Source organism: Thamnophis sirtalis, unplaced genomic scaffold (assembly GCF_051295495.1).
Source record: "Thamnophis sirtalis isolate CommonGarterSnake01/CBP01778 unplaced genomic scaffold, rThaSir2_p1.2 scaffold_6, whole genome shotgun sequence".
NCBI classification, from domain to species: domain Eukaryota; kingdom Metazoa; phylum Chordata; class Lepidosauria; order Squamata; family Natricidae; genus Thamnophis; species Thamnophis sirtalis.
In genome coordinates, this window is record NW_028261386.1 from 49452053 (window position 1) to 49466995 (window position 14943).

Sequence of the window (14943 nt, forward strand, 5' to 3'; positions counted from 1 at the left end):
TCCAGGCAGAATGGGAAGATTCCGGGAGATTTTTAAGTCAGCAGAATAGAATACAGTTCTAGCAACAGATGGAGACTGTATAATTTGGCCACTAGACCATCCAAGAGAAAATGGCAGCCGTGGCCAAAGTGTCAGGAGGCATGGCTATGGTCATTTGTCATCTATTAGCATCATGAGGTGCTTACCCAGTGAATGTAAGATCTTATTTGTGTGACTAAGTTGAAGGAGGGCAGGTTGCTTGTGCATTGTTGTCTCAACTGTACAGGTTTATCTCTGCCAGGGCTGCTTGACCTGATTGCTGGGCTGATAGCATAATTTCCCTGATTAATACTGAGGGACGTCTATGGGCCTTTCCTTGTTCTTGCCGCAAGAGCTCTTTCCCTTGAACCTGCACCTGGAAACAGCTCAGGATTTCATGGCCACTATGAGGATCATAGTTCTGGTCCAATTTACTGAGAGCCCAATGGCCACCTGAAAGGTCATATGGTAGATGTGGTCTTTATCTTGTCAGACGTAACAGAATCTAAAATTGGTGGGGGGGGGCCACTGAACTTTGCCATTCTTTTTCTTGCTGCCCACAACCAGATGGAGAAATAGATTGGATTGAGAGTGAGTGACTGGCCCAAAATCATTCAATGAGCTCCATGGCTGAGGGTGGTCTAGTACCTGAGTTTCCCTACTTCTAGTCCAACACCTTAAGCACTGCACTGCATCTTCAACATGCCTTCAAAATATATTCCTGGGGATTCCTCGGTCATCTGAAGCATATACAGGTTGTCCTCAACTTACAACTGTTTATTTAGTGACTGTTCAATATAAAACGGCACTCAAAAAAGTGACATGATCATTTTTCACATTTATGACTATTGCAGCATGCCCATGGTCATGTGATCAAAATTCAGACACTTGGCAGCTGACCCATATTTATGACAGTTGCAGTCCCAGTATCATGTCTCATCACCTTTTGTGACTCTCTTATAAGCAAAGTCAATGGGGAAGCCAGATTGATTTAACAACCATGTTACTAACTTAACAACTGCAATGATTCACTTAAGAACTATGGCAAGAAAGGGCAAAGTTCACTTAACCAATATTTATATTAGCTAAACAGAAATGATGGTTGTAAATCAAAGACTACCAGTTCAGTGGTTCACAAAGGCCTATAGTATGAAAGAGGTGAGAAGTAAGAATGTAACATTGGATGCTTTCTGTTTTCCAAGTACCAGTAATCGTTATTGTTTTTTACACATAGTCTACAAGATGGCTTTTACTGGGTTTGTTACATTTGACTATTGGATCTTTCCCAAGGATCTAAGATAGTTAAAGATGTTATCATAATCAGTGTACTATTCCAAATAATGTAATTTTTGGTATTTGAGATTTTGTCCATTCCTATTGAAATTTTGTCCATTCCTATTGTACCAAATGATTTTCCAGATCTTCTGGTATGACATCAGGTGCACCAATTACTATTGTCACCTCTACTACTTTCGTCTTCCACAGTCATTCAATCTCTATGCCAAAGACTTCAAGGAGTTTTCCTAGTTCTTTCCACCTCCATCTCCTTCCATGTCAATTATACACCTGGTACTTACTTCTTTGTAACTATAGTAGAATAATGTCTGGCTTACTATGGAGTAAACATTTATCAGCTTGTATTTGGAAGTTCTAAGAATCTCAACCTCTGAGTTCTGGGTGCCTTTCAATATTGTGCCTATGGAGCAGGGGTGGGTTTCAAAAAAATTTGGAACCTCTTCTGTAGGTGTGGCCTGCTTTCCGGATCTACTGGTGGAACCTCTTCTAACTGGTTCAGTAGATTTGATGAACCGGTTCTACCGAATAGGTGCGAACTGGTAGGAACCCACCTCTGCTATGGAGAGTCTCAATCATCCAGGTCATGGTTGTCCCAAAGGTGCTTTTCCAAAAAGCAACCAGACTTTCTTGGTTTTTTCTTTGAAAATGTATCATTTTCGGAACTGAAGAATCTTCTTGGATGAGAAATGAAACACATTCAAAGAAAAAACCACACAAGTCCAATTCCCTTTTGAAAATGCACCTTGAGGTTTTTTTTAATATTGTGAATCCACCAATTCTTTGTTTGTGGGTGAATCGTTATTGCTATTATTATTCTTATATCCTTTAATGGCATATAAACCAGAAGTGGTATTCAGTGGGTTCTGACCAGTTCTGGAGTAGCAGAAATTTTGAGTAGTTCGGAGAAGCGGTAAATACCATCTCTGAGTCGCGCCTCCCCCATCTATTCTCTGCCTCACGAGTCCCAGATGATGGAGGAGAAATGGGAATTTTGCAATAACCTTCCCCTGGAGCAGGGAGGGAATGGCGATTTTACTGTATCCTTCCTCTGCCTGCCCACCAACTCATGCCCACAGAACCAGTAGTAAAAATTTTTGAATCCCACCACTAATATAAACATAAAATGCAGCAGTCAATGATGGAATTACAGAGGCACATTTTTTGTCTATTCAAAACCTTTGTGTCTCCAAAAGCAGAAAAGCTGAAATACTGATCAAGAGCGATGGTGTAGCCTATTTTTTAATGAAAAGCTTATGTTCTCATAACAGTTCCTGATCTGCCGCTTGCTCTTTGCAGTTTTTTTCCTATTAGCAAAAAAACAAAATTCGAAGCATTCTATTCAGAATATAAGAGACGTGCACACAATACTGTAAATCTTGGAAGTAGTGGCTGTTTCTAAAGGAAGCAAATGTACTGTTCTCTGGGAGTTGCGCTTGTGTTTGCTGTGGGGCAATGTCTTTGACAGTGAAAAATAATGCTTTTTCTTATAGGCTTGTTGCTATTTCTCAGGCTTTTCATTTCTCTGGAAATGACATGGAATTGATATTTTCAAGTTAGCCCTCAAAAAAGAAGGAACATGCTTTATGTTTGTAGTTGCAAAAGATGTCTTTTGAAGTGGGCAGCGAGCTATGGCAAAGCAAATTGATGCCTGGCTCCTGGGACAAAGATATGGAAAAAATGTCTGCTGCTAGCTGGCAGATCCCAGAGAAAAAACATCTGTTAAGGCTTCAAGTGATTGATAAGTGCTATTCTGTTGATGGGTTCCTAACTTCATGGGTATGTGCGCAGGCACTTCTTGATTCTGTCAGCTTAAAGGAAGAGAAGAGCAGAAATCAAGGGGAGCAAGTGTTAATGTAGGAAAATAAAAGCAATTACATTCAAATATGATGAGATGGAGGCTTTTTTATGAGCATTTCCCCCTTATTTATTACTTATTAACTTTTCTTATTTCTTTTGCCACAAGCACAAACTCCTTTACATACAGTCCATATATGACATGAAGGAAAGAATAAGGTTATAGTTCTTCACCATGTTTTGAAAAACTAAAATAATAAATTACCTTTTCAGAGTTGTTAGGGAACACCCAGGCAGGTAGAAGGCAGGTTCAAGGGTGGAATTAGTCTGGACAACCACAAAAGACCCTGAATGGATTCCCGCTCCCCGTCCCCAGCAAAGTTCCTTGGAATCTTATCTAATTGTTCCCAGGAGTAGGCTGCCAGTCAGGGAGATTTCTGTATTATAGGCAGGACCAAGGGTGGTTGCTGCTGGCATTACTGCCGGTTTTGTCCCTTAAAGGTTTTGTGCACATGCACTCGCTTCACTTGTGTATACGCTAGTTGCACACTAAGCGAATGTGCTCATTTGCAAATAAAAAGGTCTGCATATGCTCAAACCTTATGAAATGAAAAAAAATTGCACTGAAGATTGTTCTGCACATACACAGAACTAAAAAACAAGATGGCGGCACATAGGAGAACTGGTTCATGGGCGTGGCAGGCCTGGATCGCTGCTGGTTCTAGCGACCCAGGCCGCCAAGTTACTACCAGTTTGTCCGAAGCAATCTGAACCGGTAGGAACCCACCTCTGGACAAAACACAATGAAGCAATTAGCTCAAACTCTGGGTGCAGTTGTTTGCGCTTGAGAGAAAAGGCATAAAATCTACTAAAAGTGCAGAATCCAATTTTTTTCCAACTCAATCAGTGGTTGATACATTTGTTACGACAAGAATTGACTAACTAGCTTAGTTGCGCAACGCTGATGTTGTGGGCTGAAAGAAAATGACTGTCCCAAAGTCATTCAGCTTGCTTTCATGGCTAAAGTGGGACTAGAATAAGGTGACCAGAAGTCCCGCTTTCAGCGGGACAAGCACACTTTTCTACAATTTGTCCTGCGTCCTGGGCAGTTTTCAAAAAGTCCCGCTTTTATAGCTTGCTCGCTCCCACTCCCATCTGCTGTCGCTCCTCCCCCCGCCCATCCACACTAAGTCTAAGGCAGCCCAGCCTGCCACTCACTGATTGGGCCTGGACTCCAGCCAATCAGTGAGTGGGCTGGGGATGGAAAAGTTTGAGCATGCTGCTGACTCGAGTCTCCATTTCGCCTTTGCTGCTTCAGGTAAGCAACTCTGGTGGCGGGAATCAGGAGACTTCGGGTGGGCAATGGCGGCCTAGCTTTGCAAGGGAAGGCCTTCCCTTGCGAAAGCCTTCCCTAGGGAGGCCGCGGGCTGGCAGTAGCTGCCGCGGTCTAGCTTCCCCCCCTCCGTGGCAAGATTAGAAAACCCCGCGCAGCAGTTTCTAACTGCCGTGCAGGGTTCAGAAATACTAATAGGAAGAGAATACTGAACTTAAAGTGACCCACACAAAGAAATTGGCTTTCTTCAAGCAAAAGGTCAGAAAATCTAGGGTTAGCACGGATGTGGGGATGGCGGCAGGAGCTTACAGCATGGCACAGCTGGTCTTCTAGGACCTAGGCACCGGCTGCGCCGCTCATTACCGTCGGTCACCCCGTGTTCAGCAAAACAAACGTGGGGAAGTCCTTTGCAGGTGGCTAGAACTGGCCGCCTGCAAAGGACCTCCCCAGACTTGTTTTGATGAGCATGGAGCGACTGACGGTAGTTTCTGCCAGCCGCGGCCTCTCAAACTAGCACCAGTTGCCCCCGTGTTCAGCAAAGCAAGCTCGGGGAGGTCCTTTGTGGACGGCCAATCCTAGCCGCTTGCGCCCAGCGCTGTGGCTGAAGTAAAGCCCCTGCCGCCACCGGAATATCTGCTGCCGCCTCCTCCTCCTTCAATAGCACTGCCGGGTTTGCCGCCCAACGCTGCGGCTGAGGTGAAGCTGCCAAAGCTCCCGCCAGCACCCCTGCCCAGCTGAGGTGTTCTGAATGGAGAGGGAGGCACTGCCGCTGCTGCCATGGGCAGGGGCGCCAGCGGGAGCTTTGGCGGCTTCACCTCAACTGCAGAGCTGGGCAGCAAATGTGGTGGTGCTGTTGGAGGAAGAGGCGGCGGCAGCAGTTATTCTGGTGGTGGGTTAACCACTAAACCAAATTGGCTCTACATAAAGGTTTCTGTAAGTATATGTAAAGTTAAGAGTTCCATTTAAGGAGAAAGTTATACTGTAACTATTTAAGAAAGATATATAGACAAAAGTAATATATACGCAGGCAGTTATATCTGGAAGATTATATTTTAAACTCCCCTAAATTATGACACGGTCAGTGCCTATTCCTGAAACTAAAGAAAAGTGATGTTGTATTCCATAGGCAGGAAGAGTCATATTGTATAAAATTCAGATTGTTAGAAATGAGGAACATTGCTTTTGTATGAAATCATGTGAGCTGGAAATTGTTGTCCAGAGCCTGCATGTGGAAGCAATTTTATTTGTTAAAAAAGAAAGGATAAAGATACACTGGATACACATTTATTTCACACGAGGGGTATAAAGATTTATCATGTGTGACTGGGCAGATGTTTTGCATTTTTAAATTAAAAGTGAATTGCCAGTCTCTCAAACAGAATTTGGCAGCTGTTTCATGTGAATCTACTCCAAGTCCATGCAAGATTTCATGAGAAAATGATATAGTCCTGTGAGACCTGAAGTGAGATATCAGTGCACTTGTGCAAGATCACTGAAATGTCAGTAATTTGGGGGTGTAGTCAGATTTTGGACATTCAGAAGTATTCTAAAAGTTAAGAGCTGTGGTGGTGCAGTGGTTAAACTGCAGTACTGCAGGCTAATTCTGCTGACTGCCAGCAGTTTGAGTTTCCCCTGCTTAAGGTTGACTCAGCCTTCCATACTTCCAAGGTCGGAAAAATGAGGACACAGATTGTTGTGGGCAATACACTGACTCGATAAACTGTTTAGAGAAGGCTTTAAAGCACTGTGTAGCATTATATAAGTCTAAGGGCTATTGCTATTGCTATTAATGTTTTGAGTTTGCCAATGGCATTTTTAAAAGTGTCAGATAGCCTAGTGACCAAGGGTTACACATTTATGCCTTCAAATTTATCTCTTCCATCATAAGGGAGCACACATAGACAATTAAACCGATGGGAAATATATGTAAAATATCTCAAAGAAGGATGAGCTGATATCCTTCTAGTTCTCAGGAGCTTCCTATCCCAGAACCTGAGTTTCTGGCACAAGTATTTTCTTGTCCTTGCACAGAAGGTATAATTGTTCTGGGTCCATGCACCTCTTTGAGATTTAGATGTTTAGACTCCCTGCAATGCTGTGGAGAATTCAGCATAGCCAGGAACTTTTAAAATGATAGTCAGCCTTTTGTTTTTCAGGACCCTGACATAAAGTGGCTAAGGACCCAACATAACTCTGATGTAAAGTGGCTAAGGATCCAATATAACCCTGATATAAAACAGCTAAGGAGTTGATGAATACTTCAAGCCTGACACTGGGTAGTTTCTATTTGTTCAAAGTGTATCCCCCATTAGAAATATGATTCATATAATTTATCTTTTCCTGATTAACATATTTATGTTTTTCAGAATCTCTTCCAGAAATACTAAAGAATAAAAAGACAATACATTTTTATGCTGGCTTTTTAAAATTTGGCAGCAGGGTTTAACATTAAAGGTTAAAACTCCAATCCCAATTTGACTGTCTTTTTCTTACCATGCCCATGTAGTCTGTAACAGATAAATACACACACACACACACTTTTCCAGCTCTATTTTGATCATACAATTTGTTAGTTATTGGTGAGTTTAGAACATAGATAACTGCTTTGTCTGGAAGGAAACTTTGCTTCTGACAGATTTGAAGATCTGTGTGATAGGGACCAAGGTTTTAATCAATGAAATGTTTTTAAGCTCCAAATGTTCTGACTCAGAAATGCCCAATATTCCAAATGTGAACCAAAATGTTTCTCTGTTGTGGTTGGAACAAAAACTGACCTCAGAGCCATATTGACTATTCAAACTGACATCATTTTTTTCAATTTAGTCCAATCTCTGTCATAGATATATTATGAAAAACAAATACTGGGAAAGCATACGCCATTTTGTAGAAAAGTCATGATAATCTATAGTGGCCCAAAATCAGAAGTCAAGCAGACTCCTTTTCAGATTAACAAATTTTATTAAAAGAAACACAATTTTGTGTGCTATAGTCACATGGCCCACAGGAGGCATTAAATAACCTTTTTTTCTGTTGGGACTTATTAGGCACAGGTATTATTTAATGATATTCAAACCCTTCTACTGGAAATTAAATGCATGGAGCTCTGCATTTTAGATGTCTATATACATACCTCCTTTTAATTTTAGGAGGTCTCCAGGCCCTAGAACTTATTTTCTAGCTATAACTAACTTTATCAGATGCACAGATAATTAAGTGGGTGTGGGATTTAAAGAGGGATGAGGTAGAGCAAGATGCAGACAACAAAGAGACAGAGAATAAATATCTGATCAATTATCAATGTGTTTAAAAAAACCTTTGTATGTTGGGAGCTTCTGAGATTGTCTGAGATTGTTTGGTATATATGAGTTCAACAATTTCTTTCTCAATTATGCTAGATAAGTTCCCCCCCCCATCCACCCAAATGGCTACTTTGAGAACTGTAATGGACTGGAGATTGCAATGCACTATGACATTATCTTTGTCTTTGTTTGAGTCCCTATGTTAAATTTGTAGACATTAATTCTTTTGCACAATTTGGCCTATTTGTCCCATGTAGAATCCTGAAGGGCATAGCTGGGAGACTACGGCATACTTGGAACTCTTGAAGGATAAGTAGGAGGTCAGCGCAATAAATACCCAAGATAAGTGAAAGTCCAAATATCTGACTATCTACAGTACACACAGAAAAGGAAGACTGGCTATAATTTTGCTTCCCATCGTCTTTTGTCTGCTTGTTGTGTGTCTAGATATGTGTTTTCCTAGAAGTTGCTTCATTGAGAAGTGAACAGCTGATTGCATGATACCCTGGATAAAAATTCCCCTGAGTTAAAATAAGGTTGTTTTGTAGGGTTTTAGAAAACTATGCAGTCTAGTTTAGATATGACAGTTATTTGCTTGAGGGTTTATTAAGGCAGTGTTTCTGTCGGCGGGTAGGCAAGGAAAAATAGGGATTAAAATATACTGTTTCCTGTATTCTAGACTTCAATTTAATTTTAGTATATTTATCCCTGTTGGGTAAATATAGCTTGAGCAAAATTCTTTGTGCTTATTATTATCATCAATGACTATTTAGTTGCAGCTTGATATTAATTGATTGACTAAGTTTCTCAGTGAAGTCCTTTCAGAAGGTCAGGGAATATTACAGTAACGTTGGAGGGTACAATCAAAGTTCAATTATTCTTTATTTCTTCGTGACGATATAAATTGATTTGTCAAAATTTATTTCTGTGATATTGCAGTTCTCAAAGCCATGAACAGGTACTTTGCTGTAAAAAATGTAGCTTTTTTGGCACACAGCACTGTACTCAAGCATATGCAAATAAATAAAGATGCAATGTATTTATTTTTAAGATTTATAAGGCAACCACCTCAAATAATGTGACTCTTAGCAATGTACAACATAAAAAATAAAACAATAAAATAAACAAAAAAAACCTCACTAAATCTAAAATGGTGACCAAGCACATACAAAACAGCCAACAATGGACTCTTACTCCATTGACCCCTTATGCTGGGAGAACAATCAGGTTTTAACAGCTTTCATAAGGTGAGCTGAGTTGACGCCTTTATATATCTGGGGGAGATCTACTGGAGAGGACTTATGATAGTAACTTAAGTCACATAACATACTGCTCTAAGATGAATTAGTCGATGTAATAAGTAAGCATCTTACGGAACTCAGCCATTGTCTGGAAGGGAGGGAGGGGGAGAGAGAGTATTTTGTCAACATTCAGAGCACTTGAAAAGAAGAAATAAGTATATTTCAAAAGATGAAAAAATCAGTTCCAAAATAACATTTTACATGATAATATTCTTTTTTTAGTCTTAAATCCATAACATCCTAGAAAATTTTATTCATTTTATTCATCATTTGTCAATTTTATCTCCCCCCCCAATGCTAACCATTATCCATTAAGAATACTAGAAATTATCTCTAAACAGTTTGCTACTATAGCATTTTGTTGGCAAATAGTAAAGACAATAGTTTCTTTGGGGTGCCCACACTGCCCAACATCAAGGTAGCATCAGAAGTAGCATCTGCTAAGATACGTCTCTGTCTCTCTGTGTGTGTCTCTTTGTCTCTCGGTCTCTGTCTCTCTGTCTCTCTCTCTCTCTCTCTCACACACACACACACACCACACACACACCGCATACAAGATTTTCCAAAGGCTCTCAACAGCAGCTTTTGAATATTTGAAAGGATCTGAAGTGAGGAAATGAGTCATGCACTGTTTCATTTCTTCTTAATAATTTCTGGGACATGAAAATATTCTGTTACCCAAAGGATTCAATGTATCATCAGCTATTAGTAGTTGAGTTAGAACTCAAACAGCAAAACAGAATTCCCAAACTCAGTTTACTACTATCATATCAGTACTGCAATATAGTTATACATACATATAACATCATTACTCCATGAGCTGCACTAGCTGCCAGAGTAATTCCGGGTACAATTCAGCCTTTAAAGCCCTGCATGACTCAGGACTGGGTTACCCGAATGGCTCTCTTTTTTCAAGAGCTTCTACCTGTCCAATATGATCCAATAGATTGGGCAGGCTGCATATCCCATCAGCCAAAGAGTGTCAATTTGTGAGAACTAGATGGGCTTTTTCTGTTGTAGCCCCTGCCTTATGGAATGTATGCCCGCTGGAGATTAGAATGGTCCCAACCCTGTTGACTTTCCACAAAACTTAAAAAAAATTGGCTATGTATCCAGGCCTGGGGCTCGGAATGTGTGAAGAGTCCAGCTACTTGGCTTTACAATTAGTTGAGTTATCATCAAGGCTGCTGTTGGTACTTATTTATTTTGTGGATGCTTTTATTGTTTTAATTTTTTTAATTGTTTAAATTGTTCTATAATTTTAGAATGGTAAGCTGCCCAGAAACATTGGGTTGAATTGGCTGGCTATAGAAATTAAAGAAATAAATATGAACAAAAACGTTTGCAATTTTGTACTAGATGTAAATTCAAAGGAGAAGGTGGTGAGTTAAGAACTACCATATCGTGCTCCATTTAGCTGGTGCAATAACAACTGATTTCATGACAATTGGTCTGTTCCATCATAAGCCGAGTGGTCTTTCCCAGCCTACTACTCTCCAAATGTGTAGGGAGGACTGCTGATCCCAAATGCAGTGGGAAACCACTTGAAGAAGCTGTACTGGACTAATAGAGTGATCATCTCTTTAGCAAAAGCCACCAAGTTATGGCAGGCTAATCACCCTTGTTGATAACTCTATCTTGGTGTTTTATATGCAACCAATTAAACTTATATGAAAACCTTGAAGAACTAGACATATAAATGGTTCAGAACATTGAATAGTCTCTTTTCACTATTTTGACTTACATTTTACTAGGATTCTAGTAAACCTTTCCTTTAGCACTATATAACTTTATATTATCATATAACATGTCATATAAAATTAGAATGCAGACATATGTTTAAATATGCAAGAGAACAATAAAGACGACATGTGGAAATGGATGTTAAATATCAGATCTGGAGCAATCAAGTACACATTATTGCTCAAGAAAATCTTTTCATTTAATAAAGACTCAGCTAGAATGTAGGTTATTATTCCTCCCATCCATAAGACACCAACAGTGGTTCATATCAGTGGTGGGCAATCAAATGTGCACAAAAACCAGCTTCTACAAGAGTCCATGGAACAGAACCCTTACACAACCCAGACATTCTGTACTTCACAATGAAGCTGCCATCAGCATTTCAGTAGCTTGCTCTTTTGAGAAGTTGATCACTGATACCAACAGCTCCTGACAAGTTTCTTAAATTATCAACAATGAAAAGTAATAATCACAACAGTAGTGAAAAAAAATAATATCCCTGCCCCCATGATGGCTACCTTTCCCTTAGCAGGCAATTGTTAGCATAAACAAAAGGTATTTGTTAATCATTTGACAAAGCAAATACCTCCAAGGTTAAGTGGGTTATGCAATGTATTTCTGAAGATAGCTGTATTTTGTTATCAACTCAGATGGCTGACATCGCACCTGTTGTTTCCAAAAAGCCGTAGAGGAAATCCTATAATATTCTCAGCTATTGTATTACAAACCTTGAGATATGTAAGACCTCCATAAAGCCCCAATGACAGATTGTTGAGTTAAAAATAGACTCAAAACCACATAACCTGGCTAACTTATAAGTTGCAAATGGAAGACATTTATGAAGTGCACGGCCCTGATTGGTGTGACTGATAGTGGATGCCTGGCTGACCTTGCTACGCAGCTGCAGCTTGCTTTCAAGGAGTCAGCGAGAAAAACAAACAAATTAGTAGGGATCTAAAAGCAGAAATATTATTTTACTAAGCATATGTCCTCATGGGTGCTCCTGAACTGATGCTTCAGTATCCAATGAAAGATACTGAGAAGCAACACTAAAGATAAATCTTTTCTCTGATGATTAGGGATTATTACAGACATTTAGGTCAAATGAAACCAGATCCCATGATGATCCCTAAATCTGTTGTGTAAGCCAGAAGAAAACCATGACCTTGGGGTTTGTTTTTTTGGGGAAAATTATGCAAAATAAATTAATTCACCTGAAGAGTACATTCTGCCAAAGTTTTCTACTATTGTATAGAAAGTTCTAGCAATGATTAAAAATGGTTCCTAAAAAGGCTTCTTCATACAGTATTGGTGACACCTTATATTCCCATGTTCCTTGTGGGACTTCTATAGTCTTTCTGCAATTGTAATGAACTTCTGGATCAACTGTGGTATAGCTAAATGTTGTGAGAACAGTTCTGCTGCATTCATTCCTGAGCTACCCAGCACACAGTTTCCTACCAAGAAGATTTCTTATCTTGTTCTTCCTTCTAGATCCTCTGCCAATCACCCTTCTTGCTGAAGACAAAGTGGCATGGTTCATTGGGCTTCCATTATTATGGAACAGCTGAAGGAACTATGTAAAATTGGGAGTGTGGGGTGTAAAAGGGTCCTTATGTATAAGTCCTCTCAGATGCATTTGTACCACATGGTCCTTTCTAGTAATGGAAGGATGGAGCATCATATTCTCACTGACTGCAGCAGAGATGTTGAAATAAGCTTAATTCTCACGAAATATCTATTGCTGTTTTAATTGTCTCCTTGTCTTCCATCTACCCGTAGCCCATTGGTGGGTTCCTACCGGTTCAGACCAGTATGGCCAAACCAGTAGTGGTTTGGCAGCCTGGGTCGCTGGAACCAGCAGCAACCCAGGCCTGCTATGCCCCTGAACCAGTTCTCCTAGTGGCACTTACGGCTTTGTTTTTTGCTTCTGCGCATGCGCAGAACAATGTTTATCAAGCTCACACGTGCAGTGCACCCATGAGGAAACCAGCAGTAGTGACTGCCAGAACCCACCCCTGCCCCAGCCATTTCTTAAATCAACTTTAGAAACCCTAATTCCAATTGCAGTGGGTTGGTAAAGGGGCCAGGCCAGGGTGACACTTAATCTGGACTCAGGCCCCAGAAAACCAGATTAGTTTTTCCTCTGTTTCTTGCCTTTCCCATCCCTACAAAGAAAGCAAGTTATATTGGCTGGTTCCCATGTGGACTGGTCTACAGTGTCTACCTTTTCCCCTTTAGGTTTATTCCCTCCTCTGTAGACTCCTTGTCTTTCCTTTGCTTTCCTGGATGTTTCCTCGGTGTCTGCTCTGGTAATCGGCCAAGAGGAAATGCAGACCTTTCTTCACATAGTCACAGCTGGCAGAATACTTTTAAATTATCCTGTTTTATTTTGCTCTGGATATTACTTTAATGTTATTGTTATCCTGTGCTTTTTTTAAAACCAGTGGCTAGTTTTATTTGGTTCTACTACATGCTATTTTTGTCCTTGCTGCTACTCCTGTATTTTATGTTTTTAATTCACTTGTACATTGCTGATAGAGCTTCAGCACTCTCAAAATAGACATAACTGTTTACTTAATTAAAAAAAACAAGCAGTGTATGCCTAAGGCAGACCTTGATCCAGTATTGAAATTAAGCTAAAAATGAAAGCCATCAAGTTTGTATGTATACCACTTCTCTACATTATTACATACCTATCTTAATGTTCATAATTCTGAATCTTTTTTTGACCTTTACACTGGTTGCTGCCTTAGTTTTCCTTTGCTGCATATAAATACAAGAATTAAAAATGAAATGAAATTACTTTATCAGGTTCATGTCTCCTTGGATGGCCTCTGCCCTTAAGCTTTGTTAATGGTGTTATTTTATGTATTTGTTTGTATCCTGTCTTTATTATTTTTACAAATAATTCAAGGCAGCAAACATATCCAATGCATCTTCCTCCTCCTATTTTCCCCATAACAATCCTGTGAGGTGAGTTGTGCTAAGAAAGAGTGGCTGGCCCATGGACACCCAGTTGGCTTTCATGGCAAAGGCAAGACTAGAACTCATGGTCTCCTGCTTGCTAGCCTAGTGTCTAGGCTGAATCAAACTGATTCTAATAAAGGATAAATATAGGATGATAATTTTGCCAACTATTTTGTATATAATAGAAAAGATGTATTTTCATCCAGTGATATAAAACCCCACACAATTGGATTGTGAGAATTGTTGATACATTCTGGTGAGATGAGAAGTTAAATTGTTTATGTTTAACTTCTGTTAAACATAATGTTTATGGCAGTGATTAAAAATAGGCTAGGAAAAATAACAGAGCATCTGACATCATAATAGGGTTGTCTACTTCAAACAAAGCACAGCCACCACTTTGCTAAAAGTTATGATTTATTAGAGATGTATCCCAGGCTGTTTTAGCTGTACACAAGATTATAGAACTTTATGTAAGATTATATATATACTTTGTTCACAGTAATGAGGCAGAGGAAAAAGCTATTTTGCAGTAAATTTGCAATAAAAATGAGGTTGTTCAAAACCAAAAGTGACTCCTTCATTTATCATCTTATTAATATTCCAGTGTAGATCAAACAAATAGTCATTCTACAGAAACCACCATATATTTGCAATCTATAAGAGCTGTAATACCTATCTGAAGCCAAGGAATCTTATAATAAGAGCAATCTGATCTTCCAATTCTCCCAGATCCCAACGATCATTCTCGGTCACAAAAACACCTTCTTCTGATTATGAGCCATAGCCATACTTTATTATGTCAAATCACTTGCACAAGTTGCTAGTGTACACTCTGCCTGTATAGCAACTGCTTTGTGTAAAATCTGTCTTCAATTTCTTAAAAGTTAATTTCTCAGTATGTAATTTTCAAGGTACTTTTCAATGTCTTTCAATTTCTGAATGTATCTGATTTTTGCAAAGCCATATAGGGTGTAATTATTTTCTCTCATTGTATAACTCTCAGTTGTAGAATGAAAAGCATGACATGTATACAAACTTCTCAACAACTTCTTCATGAAGAATGCAAGAGGCCACAACTCAGCCATATCATTTACTTTTTCTCCACAGCGTACAACTATCCAAAGCTTGATTTCTTTTATCTCGAATTGAAGAATTGCAATAAAATGGCAATATTTAGCGCAGCAAC